Source organism: Lepisosteus platostomus, chromosome 4 (assembly GCF_059453375.1).
Source record: "Lepisosteus platostomus isolate fLepPlt1 chromosome 4, fLepPlt1.hap1, whole genome shotgun sequence".
Taxonomy (NCBI): domain Eukaryota; kingdom Metazoa; phylum Chordata; class Actinopteri; order Semionotiformes; family Lepisosteidae; genus Lepisosteus; species Lepisosteus platostomus.
Window position 1 is genome coordinate 39,398,233 of NC_142614.1, and position 21,277 is coordinate 39,419,509.

A 21,277-nucleotide genomic window follows, 5' to 3' on the forward strand; every position below is an offset into this window, starting at 1 on the left:
GCCCTACATAGCTCTGCCGCAGTACACGGATATAATCATACTGTTATTAAATTCTTTAGATACGCGATTCCATATTATATTCCCTTTTAATCAAATTCTAAAAGTATGCTTGTTGACTCCGGTATCACGTTAGTTAAAGACTTCGAAGCTTACAATGTTTAGGGAGAAATGGAATACCGGTGTGTATTTTTCCTTGTGATATTTTAAGCTCTAGTTGAATGATAGGTGTCGCATTTTAAATCATTTTCGTAGCTAGAAATTATGAAACGCCCTGTTAAAAGCAAGGAAGTTTTTATGCCCCGTTGAAGTAAAACAAAATGCCTGACAAAGTATGGCTTGGACAGATTCCAAGTGCTTGTACAAATGTGCTAAAGAAATTATACTTTGAGTATACAGCTTGTCCAAAGTCATCCATTATTAATACTATGAGTAATATCTTCAGTAAAGGCTTTGATGCATAAATATTTCTGATAAAGGTAGGTTGTGTACTTCTGTCCAACTGAGCAATCTTGCTTTCATAATATATACCAACATTTTAATGACTGATGATTAACATGCTGTAATACACAGTTCAAAATTAAAGGCTCAAATGCTGTACATGAGAGGTTAAGCTCCCCCTGGCTGTTTTACAAGGCGACGCCGGATAGTTAGTCACGTGACACACGTGACACCGCGTGATACTGCGTGATACTGTGACACGCCCACCGGGGTATGCCGCGAAATACCTCACCCATTTTGAATGGCTGCATCTGTACTTGTGTATTTTAATAATTTGATGTACAAAATATTCTGTGTACTCACCTAGCAATGCAGTAAAATTTCAAAACAATCTTTCATTCTTGTTAAAGTAATATACTATTTTATAATATCACATCATGTTATTCTCTCTAAAACTTAAAAACTTCTTTTTTTATTCTAAGTTGCTCTGTTATAGTAACCTCCAAATGTGTTCATACCCAGCAATCATTATTCAGTGAACAGGGTTTTGGCTTCAAAGAAGGTCAAGTGGGTAGCTGCGTCAGCATGTGTAGGCTGCAAAGGTGTGTTTATAGACACACCTGAAGAAGACTCCACAGCCGAAACATGCTTCTTTTCTTCTCTTTTCAGCATGGAATACACCTTTACTTGTGCCTGTTTTGGCTTTGATAAGCTTCAATAAGCACTTCTTGTATCATTATAATAGTTTTTAAATCACTCACCTTAAGCTTAAGGTCATTGAGTTTGATAAGGAACAAGTAAAGTTTTATTCCAATGCTGAAAAGAGAAAAAAGAAACACAATGTTTCAGCTGTGGACACTTGTTTGGGTGTGGAGTTACAGTAATCTCCAAATGTATTACTGAAACATTGTGTTTTCTTTCTTCTTTTTTTCAGCATGGGATAAACCTATTACTTGTTCCTTCACAGTTACATACCCACTTTGCTGTTTAATTCTCATTTTTAAAATGTAATACCTACTTGTTTATCAAGAAAGGTGGTCACAATACCTTTTTTTTTTACATTTTAGTCCTTCATTCTGAAGGGATGACTTGGAATACTGCTGAGTACTTTTGGGAGTCCTATCCTCCTTGTCCTACAGCCAGGTGGTTGGCCCCAAGCCAAGTGGTATAAACCAAAATTTCTTATGGATGGAATTTCCAATAGGATAATAATACAAAGCAATCATCAAACTCAATGTAGTTTAAGCAGGTAGCTGCATAGGCTGCAAAGGAGGGAGCTATGAACGAGAAGGTTGCGCAGATTAGGTGGTCAGCGAAATGAGATGATGGGAAAAGAGGGCCACAATGGAGGGATCATCCTGTAGGATGGAAAAGTTGTCGTTAATAGTCCTGGGGATAGAAAGTGTGTTGGAGTGGTAGGGAAGCACCAAAAGAATGCGGTTGTTATGGCGGAAGTTCCTAATTGAGTTGATGGTCCAAGGGGTGTTTTTGGCTCGGGCAAGGACCCTGTAAATAACACTGCTGGGGTATCCTTTGTTAATGAAAAAGGAGTACATTTTGAGGGCTTGGTTCTGGAAGTCGATGTCGTCGCTGCATAATCGTCGTAGCCGAAGGAACTGTGAAAAAGGGAGAGAGTTTTTAGTGTGTTTGGGATGAAATGAGCTATACAGGAGATACCTGTGTGAATCCGTGGGTTTGTAATAGTGGAGAGTCAGGGGTAGTTGATGGAGAAGTTGATGTCTAGAAACGGAAGAGTAGTGGGAGATATGTAAACTGTGTAGCGGTGAGGCTTATTAATAAGGCAGAATTAAGTGTTTCTGAGCTTTCCCAAATTAAGCCTAATTTCTCTGTTCATCTCTGTGGTGCAGCCACAGAGAAACCATTCATGCAAGCTGATTTAAGATGTTTTCTTGTGATAAGAAACCAGCTCCCAAAGGGGGATGCACTTAGCTAAGCCTGGCTATCATGATCAATGGTCATCCATTGGCGCCTATCTGTCTAGGGAGTGCGAGTTGGACATCTGGATTGCATTCCTAAGTGTCAGGAGTAAGTGACTCATATCTCACCTTGATCAGCCAATCAGGGACTGGTAGGGCCGAGTAACCCACGTGGGACTCTGATGCCCATGGAACTTTCAGCCAATCAATGAGCTGAAGTTCCTCCAGGTAAAAACAGGCAACACAGAGATTCAAGGAGATTCAGAAGGGATTCTGGAGAGGATTCTGTGGACTGTTCTAAAGGGAATTCAAAGGAGAATTCCAGGGCAGGACGGCCCAGGAGCAGAAGGCTCCCAAGGGCAGGACATCCTCGCAGCGCGCCTCCTGACCATCCTGAGACTCAGCCCGGACAACCACGGAACGGCCAGTGTGTCCGAGTGCCAGAACTTTCCTTTGTTCTAAGAGTCTAGAGTGGAAGTTGCCAGAGAGTAACCAGCAGCAGGCCTTGTGAACAGGTCGGAACTGTGGACAGCTGAATCACTATTCAGAACTAGCTCTTCATTAGGAACGAACCGGTCCTCTTCCTGACTTGCTGGGACCCACAGTCATCTTTTCTCCTGTGCACAAACTTTGCTAGTTAAAGCCAACACTAACTAGCCGGTCAGTGAGCATCAGCAGCGCACCGTCGCAAGCCGCACAGCACAGCCTGGCACCGAGCCAGAGAGCGCGGATTGGACAGCAACAGCCTGCAACTGTTTCTTTGTGCCCGCAGGAGATCTGAATCCCCAAAGATTGGATGAGTATTCAACTTCAATGCATTACAGCTCAAGAATTCAATTATCCCAACCAGTTGATATCAATTTAATTCCTAAGAGTTATGTACTTGTTTCGAGTATCTAATGTAGAAGTTATAACCAAGTTCATTTATGAAACGGTCTTAATGAATGATATACTGAACGTATGTCCTCTTGATATATGTAACACTTCGTAACTGATTGAATATATATCTTTTGTATTCTGATAACCCTCTCGATAAGATCTGTTAGTTTAAGGCATATTCTATGTATTAATAAATGTATCCTCGTGTATTAGTACCTGTGTGTGTGCGTTGTTTGAGTTATGTCGCATGGTTGGATTCTAAAGCCATCAAAAGAATCAACTTTGTGATTTACTGCTACAATTAATAATTGTCTCAGTAAATGCCCAAACCCTACAGAACTGGTGCCTTCAGAGAGCCACTAACATTACATATTTGGCGTCCCTGAACGACTATGAATCACTACAACTGTATATTTGAGGGACGGGTGGAAGTTGGTGAAATGATGCAGAAAGTGCTAAAGCTGGTTGTTGGAGCATGTGGCAGCAACGACGCTGTCATCAATGTATTGCTTGTAGAGGTCAGGGACATAGCCAGTGTAGGAAGTGAAGAAGCGTTCTTCTACCCAGCCGATAAAAATATTGTCATAGCTGGGTCCCATTCTGGTGCCCATGGCAACTCCACTTACCTGTTGGTAAAAAAGGTTATTGAATGAGAATGCATTCAGTGTGAGGACCAATTCTGCAAGGTATACCAGGGTGTGGGTGGAAGGATCAAGCACTGTGCGTTTGTCCAGCGTGTGCTTGAGGGCTGTAAGGCCATCATTATGGGGAATGACCGTGTAAAGAGATGTGATGTCCATGGTAAAAATGTAGCATTTGGGGCCCTGAAATTGGAAATCATTAAAAGTTGAAGTGCGTGGTTGGTGTCCTTGATGTATGAGGGAAGACCTTACAATCAGTGGTCTCATGAGGCTGTCGAGAAGGCCGAGATGTAAGTAGTTGGACAGTTGCATGCTGATACGATGGGGCGTCCAGGGGTGTCCGGTTTGTGGATTTCGGGGAGGGGATAAAATTGAGATACCTGGAGATGTTCAATAATGAACCGGTTGTCTCCTGGGGGAGCTCCTTACTGCTGATAAGAAGGGAGATGGTGGATACCACTTCCTTTTGGTAGTCAGTGGTAGGGTCCTGTTAGAGAGGGAGGTAGGCAGAAGTGTCAGTTAGTTGTCTAGAGGCTTCACAGATATATAGGTCCTTACTCCACACTGCAACCGCCCCTCCTTTGTCCGCTGGTTTGATGATATCATCTCTGTTGCGGGGGGACTGGAGCGCCTGAATTTCTCCTTGGGTGAGGTTGGACCTGTGTTTACTGGGTATAGAGAGTGTCTTGGGAGCTTGATTGGTGCATTGGTTAATGAAATAATCGACTGGTGGAAAATGGCCAGAGGGTGGAGTCCAATAGCTTTGTTTGGGATTAATGTTGTTAATGACATCAATTATCAGATTGTTGTCAACTGCCTGTGAAGAGGAATCATCAGCAAAATGTGCTCTGAGACGGATCCTGCAGTACAAACGGTTAAGGTCGACATTGGTCTGGGGGATGTCCAGCTTCCTGGGAACTGGTACAAAACTGAGGCCTTTGCTGAGGAGGGATCGTTCATCCTGTGAAAGGGAAAGGTCAGAAGGTATAGTGACAACAAGGTTAGAATTGGTGAAGGTGTTTGGGGTGTTGATGGTTTTCTTCTGTAGAAGATGACTGAGTTTTTTGATCTTCTCTGTAGTGAGAAACTGGTAGAGTTTGGAGTTGAAGGATCTAATGAGGTTAATTATAAAGGGAAGATCATGTGGAGCTGTCTGCCGTAGAAATTCCTTTACCTCTTTGATGTTGTTGTCAGAAAGGATAATCTGTTTTTTGAGGGAGAACATGGTAGAAAGCATTATTTCCTGGAAAATTGTTTTAGAAGTCTGTGAATGTTACTCTGGGCGGTATCAGAGTAAAAAAAAAAGATATTAAATTTCAGGCGATGATAGGGATGGTATGATGTCGACGACATCTGTAGAGGAATAGAAGGTGGTTAGAAAGACTGGTCGTGGAACAGATAACTGTGAAGATACGGAATGCTGGTTTAGTGAGAGAAGTGGGCAAGTGGCCCAGGGAGGAAGAAAAGGTATGACGCAAAGAAAGACTTGGAGGAAGGCATAGTGGGTCGCAACAGGTGTAGGCTGTAGTAGTTCAGGTAGGTAGCTGCGTCAGCATGCGTAGGCTGCAAAGTGTTTACACCTATAGGTGACCCCTCAAACTAGAATTATTTCTGCCTTGTAAACAACTATGCAACCTAGTAGTTAGAAAGGGTGCTAGGCCCATTACTTCCTTGCCACAGGTTCTATTCATCACCCAGAATCACCAGTGCACGCATAGACCAGCAACAGACATTAGTACAGTATAGCTAAAGTGACATTTTTTTTCTAGCACTTAACTATATTTAAAACTGTCTACTCAACCCTCAGAATACGTAAATAAAAAAACATTTTAAAAACTTCTCTTTCCAGACTGGCACCTCATTAGACGCCAGTTACAAAAAAATGTCCTAAAATAAGGAAGTCCTGCATTTCTGTCCTTTGTGAAGTTCCTTAGGCACCTTTTCCAGTGTGGACGGCAGTGGGCACACCAAAACCAAAGCCAACAGGTTGTCTCCTTTCAACACCGTCACTTTCCCCGTGAAAGACAGCAACTGCATCTTCCACAGACCCAGCTTTGTGTTTACCTTTAGGTCCATTTTATGATTTCCATTATCCTGGCTCTGGAACAAAACCCCCAATATATTAAGAGGCTCTGGCACCATCTTTGTCCTTCGGTGGTTGGATTTTGATCCTGAGGTCCTGGAGTAAAAAAAAAGGTTACTGTGACCTCTAGGGCTCCCTTCAATCCCCTGTCTATGCTCAGGAACAGTGTTGTGTCATCTGGATACTGGGAGATCTTGAGAGTTTCCCCCGTACCTGCCGGTACCACCAGGCCATCAATGACTGAGTCATGTCTCACCGCCTCTACTAGTGACTCTGTGAAGTGGAGGTGAAAGAGGACACTCTTGTCATACTTTGGACTCTGGGAAATTAAATCCCCCAGATGTCTGTTCACGTTGACGCTGCAGCCCACTTCATTTTTATCCAGTGGCTGAAACTCTTTCTGAAACTGAAGCGTTCCAGCATTTTGAACAGATAGCTGTCGAAGGCTTTCTCCTGGTCCAGGCTCACTACCATCATGGGCACATTTTGGTCCTCAGCCCAGACAATGGCATCCCTAGTGAGCTGGAGGTTTCAGCTGATGGATCGCTCTTTCACCCCACATGTCTGGTAATTGTTGATGATGTGGGGCAGGGTGATCCTCAGTCTGCTGGCTAGTAGCTTGGACAGGATCTTGACATTCACACGGAGTATTGTTATCAGCCTCCAATTCTTGAGGCCTGTGTCCCCCTAACCCTTGAAGAGCAGGGAGACACCTTCCCTCATCGTGTCTTCTATTTTCCCAGAAGCAGGTGTGAAATTCATTGGGGAGTCCATCCAGGCATGGCACTTTCCCATTGTCCGTGGACCAAAGCACCACCCCCAGCCCCTCTAATGTTATCGGTTCCTCCAAATGCTCCCTCAGCTCTCTTGGCAATCTTGCTTTCAGCTCATCAAGAAAAGCAAAACCATTAGAAAAACATTCTAATCAAAGGCACTTGCCTTTTCCCCCAAGGGGGGTGGGGGGGGTGGGGGTGTTGATTAGATGCTTTTGTGAGGCAGAGCCAAGGAAACAAGGAAATGGCTGACCAAATATTGCCAGGTTTACTCATGTGTTGTTCCATCTCATCCTGTTCATGGGCCCTCATCTCAATCACAGGTCTTTATCCCCCTCAATTTTATATTTCTATTTAATGACCCTTAAAACATGGTCAAACAGCTATAATGGAATCACTGGCGCAAAAAAGCGAGTTGGCAGTTTCAGAGACCCACAAGATGTCATATTACTGAACTCTACCTCTACCACTGACTCACATTGATGTTTTCCGTCTTTTTTTGTTCTCACACTGCTTATCTGACTTGTTTTTTTTAAGTTGGATGTTACTTTACTTGTTGTGGCTGATGTTGTTCTATGTTTATGTTTTTGCTGTTTCCTTAATGTCTTTGTATCGAAGCATACGTGCAAATATATACTGTATTTCATTGCACTTGTGCATATGACAAACTGAACACATTGGGCTGATATATATTAACAGGCGTTTGTAAAGGCTTTATAAGCCTTTTATACATTCTTTGCGGCACCTCATGTAAAGTGTGAACCTATTAATGCAAAATCACCTAATCTATTAATAGACATTAATAAAGCTCTTGTTCCCACCGTGTTTGTGTTTTTGAGGTACCCCATGAAAAGTGTGAACCTATTCACGCTTACTAATGCAAAGTCATGCTGCAGTTAACTATTAATAGACATTAATAAAGCCACATTTTAAAAACAAGATGCTTTTAATGACAATAATTTCAATCAATGTAATACTTATAAAAAATATTTTGCAAATACAAAAACAGAAATCTTGGACAAAGTTTCTTTATAGTATCTTCACAAAAAAATATTTGTTTTACACAGTTAGAAATGAAATTTAGTTTGACTTTGAGGCATGGCAACAAAGTAATGACTACTGTAGAAAAAAATAGTAAACATAAAATCAAGTAGGAACAGGCAAAGGTTAATTCCATGTTGAAAAGTAGAGGAAAGAGAAACCGAACACTTCGGCTATGGAGCCTTCTTCTGGAGTAAATAAAATAAAGTATATACATATCATCGCTCTGTGACTACACTTAGTTTATTGCCTCAACCAAAACGATCAATAGCAAAGACTGCACCGAAGAATTAAGTTTGGCATAATGAGTAACATTTGTAGTGATAGTTAATGACTATGGTATAGTTTCCTCATGAAATAATCTACCCAGGGGCCCATTTCATAGTTTAGTTCCAAGCCAATGTGTCCAATCTATCAAATCCAAGTGCTCATATAACAGCATCTCTGTCCTATTTCTTCTCAGTCTCCACACATGTTCCTTGTATGTAAACTATGCTCTCTCAATATGTTGTGTTTGAGTACCTGTGCAAGGATTCACAAAGGTTTTTCTGTGATTGACAGTAACATGGTTGTAACCAAGACTGCCTAGTACTCCCCCGTATGTTCGCCACTCATCTGTGATTATGCTAGTTTGTGGTCGAATGTAGTGAACAATGAGGGGGTATCAGATGTCTTCATGACCTTTTCTCCACTAGATGCAGGACTGGCTTCTTTTCTTCTAGTCTTCACCCCAAGCATTCTAAAAATTCATTTTTTCCTTTGCCGTGTTGCAGAAAACCTTCCCCTTCAATACTGACAAAAAAGAGAAAAGTGAAACAGGTTACTTTAAACATAATCAAATACAGTAATAATAATTCCTTACACTTATATAGCGCTTTTCTGGACACTCTACTCAAAGCAGTAACACCTCTTCCAGCAGCTACCTTCGTTTTTCCAAGGAGGTCTCCCATCCAGGTACTGACCAGGCTCACACCTGCTTAGCTTTAGTGAGTTGCAGACTGATATGCTGCTGGCATACAGTACCTCTCTTATACAGTAACATATAACAAAAGCAGAGATTTGCTCTACATTTCTACCTTCATTTTGTTAAATAATCATTCTAGTGATTCTTTTGTGTGAAATAGGTCAAGCGGTAAGGTGTGTTTTTGTATTATTGCAAAATCTGCCCTCAAGAAATATGTCATATTATTGTTAGACATTTAAGAACTTTATAGTTTTGTCTTAATAGAGTTCCAATTTTCTGAAAATATGTTTTCCCCATCATCAGAACATGAAGAGAAAGCTAAAAGAAAATGAAACAATTATGGAATGCCATAAGTATCACATACAGAATGTACCTTTTTTTTGTGTATGAAATTGCTCTCATTAATTACTACAAACTCCCTTCTGCCACCCAGGTACCTCCGCAGTATCTCTGGATAGCTTTCACACAGACACCCCGGACCTTCTTGGCCATATTTGACAAGGGGCTTCTGCTCGCAGCTATCCCATCCTGAATCATGTCTGACAAAGACGCAATCCTTGTCATGGCCTCTTCAGCTAAAGGGCACTCCTTCTCAGTCCTGTCTCTAGTTTCCCTGTGCTTTGCTTGTTCTTCTGGTTGTGTCTTTGTCTGGGGCTATATATTTCCGGTCCAGGCTTTCTTCCTCGCTCAGCATTTCTGATGTTCGGATGTCTTGAGACCCACCTAGCACCATGTCATCTCTTCTGCGGCCTGAGGGCACAGGTTTCTACCCGACATTGTTGGACCAGCTGAGCCCAGGCTAAAACCTGTTCTGCGGCTACGGCTACGCATAGTTTTTTTTTTTGCTATCCTGCCATTCCACGGCTTGTCACTTGTGACAGAATGCTGAGCCATCTCCTGACCCCGTGAGTGGCGCCTTTTGTTTTTCCGCATTGTTTTTTTTTTTTCAGTTCTTCTATTCTAATGGCAGGATGCTACTCCTGACATCCGTGCCTCTGAGCGGGTCATTCAGCAGTATGCCTTCCCAATATTCTCGTACAAATACCTGGCCTTCCTCGGGTTGTCACTCCAGGCATCTGTGATCTTCTCTCCTGTTCTTATTGCTGGATACCACCTCCCAACATCCGTGCCTTTGAGCGGGTCTAGTACCTGGCTTTCCTCGGGTTGTCACCTCCCGGTATCAGTGACAGAATGTTGAATGTGTTTTTTGCCCAGTTTGCAGTGTTTTTCTATTTTTATTCCCGGGTTTTTTGTTGTTACTTTGTTTTCCTCTTGGTGTTTTGGTTTTTTACTTCCTAGTTTCCCTGTTCTCTGGTCCCCCTGACCCCTGTTTCTTGGAACTCTTGGTTCCTATCTGTTGTATGTGGTTTGTTACCCTGGTCTCCCAAGTTCATATTTGTTGTGTGTGCTTTTGTATGTGTTTTTTGTCTCACTCCCCGGAGCCCCGCCCGGCCCTCCTTTCCTCTACCCTGTAGCGGCAAGGCTTTTTAAAAATACAGGAATTAAGTTTGCTGCTCCCTTGCCAGTCTCTCTCTCTCTCATCTCATTGGTGCTGGATACAGAGAGGCCATTCCATTTGATTCACATTTAAGGTGTTTTTCTAGCTGATAGAGTGTCCTGATTAGGAACAACTCCCAATGCTGAGATTCTCCAGCAACCTTTATAAATGGTCATCTCTGGCGCCTTACTGTCTGGCAGATTCCAAGGGAGATTCTCATCCTAAGGTTTACAACCCTAAGGTCACAGTGCATTGTTACTCATCATCAGCCAATCAGGAACTGGTAGGACAGGGTAACCCCATGTGGGTCTCGAATGCCCACGGAGCTTTCAACCAATGAACGACCGTAGTTCATCCAGGTAAAACAGGCAGCACAGGGCTCCTCCATGCTCCTCCTGGACATTCTCAGACTCAGCTCCAACAATCATTGTGCTCGAGTGACAGGACTTTACTTTGTTCTAAGAGTCGAGAACGGAGGTCGCCAGCGCGTAACCAAAGGATCCGCCTGAGGTTAGCCCAGCAGCAAGCCTCGTGAACCCACCATGAAAGCTCACCTGATCAACAAGTGAACTACAGTCGGGACTGTGGACAGCTGAATCTCAGGATTCAGGACCAGCGCTACATCGGGAATGAACCGGTCTTCTTCCCATCTAAACAGTGTGACCTGCTAGGACCAGCAGTCACTTTCTGTGTGCAAACTCTCGCTAGTAAAGCCAGAACTAACTAGCCGGTCTTCAGAGAGCCCACTACCAGCATCACAGCAGGAATCTCTCCCACTTCTCTCACGCCGAACCAGCACTGCCTGGCACCGGGCCAGAGAACGCCGATTGGACACAGCAACAAGCCTGCCGCTGTTCCTTTGTGTCACGATTATAGTTCCCCCTCCTTAAGGGTGCTCCAGCCCTTTCACGTGAGACTTTATTCTATGCACCTGCTCCCTATTCCCAGCCCACCTTAAAAGCCAGGCACTGACGCTCATCCGGGCTCTGCATCTGATTTCCATATCGTGCGAGTCCGGGACCTGGAAGCGCCTGGTCCCGTTAAGGTTTTAGCCTCTGTTCCCGTTCCTGTTCCCTGTCCGCCGGTTCCGACCCGGCCTTCGTGGTTTTAATTCCGTGTTTTGATGGATCTCCTGGTTTTGGACTTACCTTTGTGTTTTGGATACTCTCTAAGGACTACTCTTTTGGAATTTTCGCCTCGGCCACACCTCCCCCGTGCACCAGCGCACCTTGGACACGCCCCCTGTCTTCAGCCCCGTATTCCTGCATGACGTTTCCCTAGTGTTTCCCCACTCCTTTGGATTGTGTCGTCCGCATAGGGTCCGGAAAGAACTGTTTGTTACACTTTGTGTCCGCAGGAGATCTGAATCCCCACAGATTGGATGAGTATTCAACATTCCGCATTACAGCTTGAGAATTCAATTGTTACCTCAACCCCAGTTAATATCAATTTAATTCCTATGAGTGATGTACTTTCTTTTGAGTATCTAGTGTAGAAGTGGTAACCAAGTTCATTTACGAAACGGTATAAATGAATGGTATACTGGATGTATGTCCCTCTTGGTTTGTAACTCTTCGTGATTGAATATATACCTTTTGTATTCTGCTAACCCTCACTATAAGATATGTTATGTTTATGCACATTTTATGTATTAATAAATGTATTGTCGTGTATTAGTATCCGTGTGTGTGTTGCTGTTATCCCGCAAGGTTGGTTTTCTAATAGCCATCAAAGAATCATTTTGTGACTTACTGCTACATTTAATAATTGTCCCAGTAAATGCACAAAACCCCTACATTTATTGGTGCCTCGTGATAGGATGCCTACAACCCAATAAAGGTTTTTACCCCGGAGGTGGGGGTAGTTTTCAGCTGTGGACTCCAGGAGGTTTCAATTCAGTTAAATTAGATTTTTCCTCCCTCCAGTGCTGTGCAGCTCATTTGATTTTTGGGCATCAGGAGCCGCCCATGAAGGGGGGTACTTTTTCTGCTCCTTCTCTGTCCTGTATCTAGTTTCCCTGTGCTTTGCTTTTCCTTCTGGTTGTGTCTTTGTCTGGGGCTATATATAATCAGCTATATATTTTTGATTCACGCTTTCCTCCTTGCTCAACATTGAGGGTTTGGATGTCTTGAGACTCGCCTAGCACCAGGTCATTTCTTCCGCAGCCTGAGGGTATAGGTTTCTACCCGACATTGTCTGACCAGCTGAGCCCAGGCAAAACCCCGGAAGGATGGTGAAAATCATAAATATTTCTGGATAAACAACAGTTTACAAAATCTGTGACACCATTTGCTGTGATCATTTCATCAGTTTCTGTGAAACGTACCTGTGTAAAAATTTCTTCCACTGAAACAGTGAGAATTTTGATTTCGTGAACAAAGATCCATATCTAACTGACTTCACACAGGTTCTTCCACAGTGCTGTGAACGTTGACAAATCCTTGATAGCTAAAAGGGACGATAAATAAACACTTTAACCCTACAGATCACAACATTAAAATATATAAAGCCGTACATTATTTTTCAATGTTATTTAATTAATATAACAAAGTAAAAACTCGATGAGTTAAGGTACTACTGTACTTACCAGGCATATACTGTACATCAGTTTTCACTCTCCTGTCCTTAAAATGTTTATTGTGTTGGCAAAGTTGGCACTTAATTTTGCTTTTTAAAATCTGTCTTCGTTGAAGCCGCTATATCAGATTCAAAGTTTTTTTCTTTAGTGGGCTGCCACTTATCTTTTTAAATAATTTAATCTGCAAGATGTCATATTGTCTTAAAGAAAAAAATACAGAGAAACCATGAATAAAACACCAACAAGTTATAAACACAAAAACGCATTTAAAACTAATTTAATAATGTTGGGAAGTTTTATTGTTTTCATTTACTTTCATTTAATTTGTTGTGCATACCAATGCAATTAACAAGATGTGTGCAAGAGGATGAAAAACAGGTTTTTCACGTATTTTCTTACACCTATATTAGTGCTTATGTTATTGATCTATCAATTATAGTTACAGTTATTAGCTTTTTCAGGGTACTACAAGTGAAAAGCCATCAGATACCCACATTAAAACCTGTATTGACAGAGGATAGAATATAATTTAATTTTTAATCCAAGTGTTACAGTACAAACCTGTAGTATCCTCTTGTGCATAGACTAAAAAGAGCCACGTTTTCCCATAGATTTTGTTCATAAACTTTGCAAAATATAAATAAGCAATATAAATTTATAACCTTACCCAGATATAGTGGACAACTGGGTGTCTCTGATCAAATCCTCTCTGTTGCACAAATCCAAAATCTGACCTTTCGTGGTCCTAATCTTCACATGTTCTATTTATCATAGAACTTGTGCAAAATTCCCACAATGATAAAAGTCCTGCGTACAACTGGTAAAATATCGTTCCCCATCCATATTACAATTAAAAGACAACTGTAATGTTCATTAATATAGTATATATACACTGTAGATAATAATTGTTAACAAAGATCTAATTTTCACATATGAAATCCTAATTACTGTTATTCACATGCATCGTGAATTGTGCATTACAGCCCTCATAGACTGGGTAAAGGTCAAGGTTCAAGAATGTGTCCCTGAAAATGGAGGCAGAAGTAAAAACCGAGATCAAATCCCTGCAAGCAAAAGTTTGCCAGAAAGGGGGATGGAAAATACACCACAGGCAACTCCTGATTTAGCAGGCAGTAAGTAAAAATTGTTTTGGACGCGTGTGAAGTTATAATTTTAGAGATATAACCAAATGCTACTTGGGAGTTGTAATGTCAATTGTTGTTGTAATGACAAATTAGACCCTGAGAATCACTCCTTACAGCTGTTTAATTCAAGAAAGTTTATTATTTAACTAGAATGAACATGTGTTTTAAGTGTATTGGAAATACGTTCTATTTTCTCCCCTAAATCTTGTTGGTTTCACTCTACCCTATGTGTGAAATTGGAATTTCCCCCATATAATTAAAAACATTACATCTTAAAAAGACAAAGTAAATTATACGGTATGGTGTAGCTAAAAGCATGTTGATGGACCATTGATAAAAGTTAACAGCATACTTATGTGGCATGTATGCAGAATGTACTTTATTATTTTTGGTGTTGCTCATTCAGAAAACATCTTCACTAAATTACTTTCTCTAATTTATTTAGGGGGAAAGGGTTGTGATTCTCCCATGACACCATTGGCAGTTGAAAGATACAAGACATTTAGACTGGAAAGTCTAAAGCTTAAACTGCAGTGGCAAGAAGAAAAGAATAAAGAACCGATCGCTGAATGTGGTTTTCTTAGAGACCAGCTGATGGAATGTAAGTAACACTTTTTTCTATATCATGTAGGTAAGGTTATTATTACTGTACCATGCCAGTAGCTGATATAGACTTTACCAAAAATACCTATTTAATACAGTTGCAAGACATACGTAAATGATTGGCAATTGCATTGTATAGTCTGTTACAATAAATGCATCACAATTTAGATTTAATTTCAATTTCAATCAGCATTTGTCTTTTGTATATTTATTACTTTCAATATATTTAAATAACATATGTTGCTTTTCACAGCAAGAAAAAGAAAGTCAGCTCTTTCAACTGAGTGATCTTTATCAGAAGATAAAGACACATCAAGTTCTTCGCCATCATCTGAATCCTCTTCTGATTCCTTTCACAAGAAAAAGAGAATTAGGAAGAAAAGGAAGAAGAGTGAAGTTCATAGAGGCAGTAAGAGAGGTAAATACTAATGTGGCTGCTGTATACAAAAAATTAGTTTGTTTTGTACATTGAAATTGTAATGAAAGCGTTCTTTCCAGACCCTATGCAGACGACACAATCCAGGGATGAGTGAGGAAAACACGTGGAAAAAAAGCATGTGGGAGTCGGGAATTAAAACAGGGGGCATGTCCATGGTACGCTGGTGTTCGGGGAAGGTGTGGCCAAGGCAAACAATCCAGAAATAAGCCCAAGGGGGAATCCAAGAGGAGGCAAAAGTCCAAAGCTGGGCGGTCCATCCAAGGCAAATGGGGTTAAAAACAGGAACCGGGTCGGGACTGGCACGGGAACAGGAACACAAACTAAAAACTTGACGGAACCAGGTGCTTCCAGGTCCCGGACTCGCCTGGTACGGGAACCAATGCAGAGCCCGGAACAGAGTAAACGTCTGGCTTTTAAGGGGAACTGAAAAGGGGGCTGGAACAGGGAGCAGGTGTGGGAGATGAGTAAAAAACAAGGAAGGGCTACAGCATCCTTAAGAGGAGGGGTTTACATATGTGACAGAAATATTTTTTTTCTAGTAGTGTAAGAGTCATTTCCCTGGGCAAGGATGATTGAAACATTGACCAACATGTGGAGATGGCAGCTTATTATCTTTACACTAAAATGCCATATTTCAGCTGACTCCTCACATTGGATACCACACCTATCTGAAGATATCTTGGGCTCCCAACCTCCTAACAGAAACACATAGACACTTAAACAGATGGGGGCTTTGCTGGCTAATGTGTGCTTTTCTATTTTTTTTCTAGCCATTATATTTTACTTTGTTCACTGTATTTGTGTTTTTTTCCATTTATGGTGGATTACAAAACACCAGTAGCCGATTTATTAGGAATCTAAATAAAACATAAACTAGGACCTCTAGAGGGACTTTCTGCACCTGTTACAGGATTATTCTGTCAGTGCCTGTAACACAGTCTTCAATTCAAACAGTCAACATTAATTAAAGATAAGTGATTTCAGTATTATTTTGAATATGAGTGAAAGTTATGGAAAGAAGGAAAATCTGTTTTTGGTTGCTATAACAGTTGCCTGTGAGAACCAATCGTGACAGAAACCCACTAGATAGTATTTCTTTATGAATTAATTGTTTTCTCTCTGTAAGACGTCTCTACCCTACTTGGAAAATACCCCACCTGCCAACTTTGTGTTGCAGTAAGTGCTCCTTCCAATGTTGTGCTACAATACAAGAAGGTGCTGAAATTATTCAGAAGAAAGAGGACGATGAAAAAAGCATTTTCAGACATTGAATGTGGACAGGAACACAACTGTTTCAACAGCTGCCATTGCAGAGCTAGCAATTAGTACACCTTAGAAATACAATGAGGTTTTACAGTCTCATACTGGAAGGACAAAGCTGCTCGATTTTGCAAAGCTCTTTTCAGCAGCAATAGTGAAATAACATCCAAAATTGAACAAATAAAAATGGAAGCATGTTGCTTCCTCTGAAGAAGAATACTTGCTATTAAGTGTAAAAAGTTAAAGGTGTTTCACTGCATTTAAATGTCTTTTATATTTTTCAGTTATCATGTTATTGTTTCTCACAGTATTTCTCATTTTATGCCACTTTTGAGATCTGTACATAAATAACCTGTATATTGGTGGCAACAAAATGAAATCTGAAGCATTCTAAGTTTTTCATGGCTTTGAAATTAAGATCACCTTTCCTGTAGGAAGATGTTTTTTATTCTTTTAGTTTTTATACTTGTTAACTGACTTTCTTATTTAATTGTATCTATGTTTTCCTATATTAATAGTATTGTTTACTTTGTTACCATGCCTCAGTCTTGTTATTGAAAATATAGGGTATTTGTTCAATTTAATTTCTGTGTAAAATACATTTTCATTAACATACTGTAAAGTTACTTTGTCCAAGAATTCTGATTTTGTACTTGTGTTTGCCAAATATTTGTATAACTAATACAGTGGTTACAATTATTATCATTAAAAGAATCTTGTTATGAAAATGTGGTCTGTATTATTGGCACATTTAATGTGTGGTTTTCAAAGGCATTATTAATGTCTGTTAATAGTTTACTGCAACATGATTTTGCATTAGTAATCATGGATAGTTTCACACTTTACATGAGGTGCTGCAAAAAATGTATAAAAGGCTTATAAAGCCTTAACAAATACCTGTTATAATATATATATATATCAACCCAATGTGGGGTTAGTATATAGGAAGGTTGTTCATAAGGCTTAGTCTGATTGTGGTTTATGGTTATAAGTGACAGAATACTGTAGAGGTTTGATGGGTTTACTGAGACAATTATTAATTGTAGCAGTAATCACGAGGTTGTTCGTTGTGGCTTTTAGAAAATCAATCGTCAGAACAACTAACAACGCACACACACGGGTTCAATACACGAGATACATTTATTAATATAAATTGTGCACCAAACATTTACTAGTCTGCCTGGATACGAGCGGCAGACCTTACTGTGAGGGTTATCAATGTAATGATTCATAGCCGTTCAGGGACGCCAAATATGTAATGTTGCCATAGCAAAAATGTAAATGTAGTGGCTCTCTGAAGGCACCAGTTCTGTAGGGTTTGGGTATTTACTGAGACAATTATTAATTGTAGCAGTAAATCACAAAGTTGATTCTTTTGATGGCTTTAGAGACCAACCATGCGACATAACTCAAACAACACACACACACAGGTACTAATACACGAGGATACATTTATTAATACATAGAATATGCATTAAACCTAACAGATCTTATCGAGAGGGTTATCAGAATACAAAAGGTATATATTCAGTCAGTTACAAAGAGTTACATATATCAAGAGGACATACGTTCAGTATATCATTCATTAAGACCGTTTCGTAAATGAACTTGGTTACAACTTCTACATTAGATACTCGAAACAAGTACATAACTCTTAGGAATTAAATTGATATCAACTGGTTGGGATAACAATTGAATTCTTGAGCTGTAATGCATTGAAGTTGAATACTCATCCAGTCTCTGGGGATTCAGATCTCCTGCGGGCACAAAGGAACAGTTGCAGGCTGTTGCTGACCAATCCGCGCTCTCTGGCTCGGTGCCAGGCTGTGCTGTGCGGCTTGCGACGGTGCGCTGCTGATGTTCACTGACTGCTAGTTAGTGTTGGCTTTAACTAGCAAAGTTTGTGCACAGGAGAAAAGATGACTGTGGGTCCCAGCAAGTCAGGAAGAGGACCGGTTCGTTCCTGATGAAGAGCTAGTTCTGAATAGTGATTCAGCTGTCCACAGTTCCGACCTGTTCTCGAGGCTTGCTGCTGGTGCTAACCTCGAGTGGATCCTATGGTTACTCTCTGGCAACCTCCGCTCTAGACTCTTAGAACAAAGGAAAGTTCTGGCACTCGGACACACTGGCCGTTCCGTGGTTGTCCGGGCTGAGTCTCAGGATGGTCAGGAGGCGCGCTGCGAGAATGTCCTGCCCTTGGGAGCCTTCTGCTCCTGGGCCGTCCTGACCTGGAATTCTCCTTTGAATTCCCTTTAGAAAAGTCCACATAATTCTCTCCAGAATCTTACTGAATCTTACTGAATCTCGTTGAATCTCGTTGAATCTTACAGGCTCTCTGTGTTGCCTGTTTTTACCTGGAGGAACTTCAGCTAGTTGATTGGCTGAAAGTTCCATGGGCATCAGAGTCCCACGTGGGTTACTCGGCCCTACCAGTCCCTGATTGGTTGATCAAGGTGAGATATGAGTCACTTACTCCTGACACTTAGTAATGCAGTCCAGATGTCCAACTGGCACTCCCTAGACAGATAGGCGCCAATGGATGACCATTGATCATGATAGCCAGGCTTAGCTAAGTGCATCCCCCTTTGGGAGCTGTCCTAGGACCTTAAATCACCCTGCATGAATAGTCTCTCTGTGGCTGCACCACAGAGATGAACAGAGAAATGGGGCCTAATTTGGGAAAGCTCAGAAACACTTAATTCTGCCTTATTAATAAGCCTCGCCGCTACATCAATATACAAGGTATATAATCTCGAAGAGATGCAAACACAAAGAGATTCACAACAGAGAATATATGTCAATATATATCGTTCGGTTACCAAATTGCTAATCAGTGTTATTACCCACTGTTACTCTAAACTCAGAAATAAATACATTACTCATGAATTAAATTGATAACAACTTGTGTTGAGGTACAATTGAATTCTCGAGACGCAATGTAGAACATGGGCTTTACTTATCCACTGTGTATGGATTTGGAATTTCCCGGCACGAACACCAAACCAGCTGACTGGCTCTGTTGCAGCCTCTGTTCCAGCGGTTGTCCAATTTGCGTTGTCCCGGCGTCCTCTGGCTACCGGCCAACCAGTCGAGGTGCAGCTCGGAGTAGGACGGGCGGAGGAATCTAACTGCGGCGCGCAGGGCAGTCGTTGCTCCGAGGGGATATACCAGCAGTCCGGCTGGCTAGTAGAAAGTCTCTATGCACAGAGTGTGACCGCGAGTCCTCACAAGTCACTCTTTTGCCCGGGAAGAAACTGGTTAGTTCCCGGTCTAGCACTGCTTCTGAATAAGCTATTCAGGTTGTCGACGAGGGTCCAACTGTAGGCTGCCGTTGATCAAGCAGAGCATTCACGTTGGTAGAATTCTGAGTACGTACGGGATCCTCGGCCTCGCGCTTAGAACAAAGTCCAAGTCCCTTTGCAGACAACAGCAGTTGTCACGTGATTGTCTCTGAGGATGCGCAAAAATGGCCAAGGAGAGCCCTGATCTGAGCTTGCGCTCCCTTTTTGACCAAGACACAGATGTGTGCTGATTGGTTGAGAGTTTGGCGGGCATTGGAGACCCACGTGGTATTACCACACCCTGCCAGTCCCTGATTGGTTGGTCAAGGTGAGATATGAGTCACTTACTCTTGACACTTAGGAATGCAGTCCAGATGTCCATTCGGCACTCCCTAGACAGATAGGCACCAATGGATGACCATTGATTATGATAGCCAGGCTTAGCTAAGTGCATCCCCGTTTGGGAGCTGACCCTTATCAAAAGAAAACATCTTAAATCAGCCTGCATGAATACTATCTCTGTGGCTACACCACAGAGATGGAGGGTGAAATGGGGCCTCATTTAGGAAAGCACACCAACGCTTAATTCTCTTATAAACAAGCATTGCTGCTACATATTCCCCCTTTTTGAAGGTCACTAGGTCCTGAGGCGTTGTTGCCTTCAAAACAAAAACAGAGTTAAGTGATGTCTGTTGTACCACGGTGGATTCTACCACCCAATATTCACATTACCTCTCGAGAATTTGTACAGGAAATAGTGTTGGAAAGAACATTGCGTATACCTGCTCTCACTTATAAGGTACATAGAAATGAGGCATCGGGCATCATCATTAGCCCTAGACCTTAAACTTCTAGCAGTTCACTATCAGTATCGGATAGCTCTGCAGCAGGCAGACGTTTGGGAGTGGTTACCTGATTTCGGTGATACACCATTGCTCCCTTTGTCTCATTCAAACTACCCCACAAGGCTTTGATACAAGAGAACAGCATCCAACACATTACCCCAGCCATGATCCAGCTACCCAGCATCAGTGTCAAGATGACCACGTTTACTGATCCCAGCACCCCAGAGGATCCACAACGACTGTGCTTGGGACCTACCAGCGTAGTTTTTAAGTTTGTGTCGTTGAGAACAAATTCGACTAACTGTACACCCTCAAGACTTACTGTCTCTTGGATTCTCTCATCCAAGTCAACGCTGTGTCCTCTGAAAGCGTCCACAATCTCGAGTTCTGTTTCATACAGTTCTGACTCCAGGTGATATAGTGCTAAATCATTGAGATGCACTATAGCTCCTTCAGGAACTTGTAGAAAAACTGTTTGGTTGGGTAGCTGCACTTCGGTAGCTGTATCATGTCTGTCATAGGTTATTGTAACAGTTAACTGTGGTGTGCTGACCAGCCATTAATTTCCCACCTGCTCAACCTGGGGTTCGTTAACCTCACTTTTGCTCGTCACTTTGGCTTTACACTTTTCAGTGGCAGCCCCCTTTCTGATACCACACAACCTCTGAGTTGTGTCCCTAAGGAATGGCTTACTTGGGCATACCCAGTGGATATCCTTGGTTGATATACATAGTTCCAGGTTTGGAACAAGGTACAAATTCGGATCATTCTCCTGGTAAACTACGAGCGGTGGGGTGGTCAACTTCACATGCATGTCCCCCCTCCAGAAGCCAACGTTCGATATAGACTTGAGTCTATAGATATCCTTGCTA

At 41.7% G+C, this 21,277-nt stretch overlaps 2 pseudogenes; both read right to left on the minus strand.

The window, feature by feature from the left end:
- Positions 1-1,739: 1,739 nt before the first annotated feature.
- Positions 1,740-5,395, minus strand: LOC148673160 (uncharacterized; annotated as a pseudogene).
- Positions 5,396-8,126: 2,731 nt separating this feature from the next.
- Positions 8,127-9,320, minus strand: LOC148673161 (uncharacterized; annotated as a pseudogene).
- Between the last annotated feature and the right edge of the window lie 11,957 nt (positions 9,321-21,277).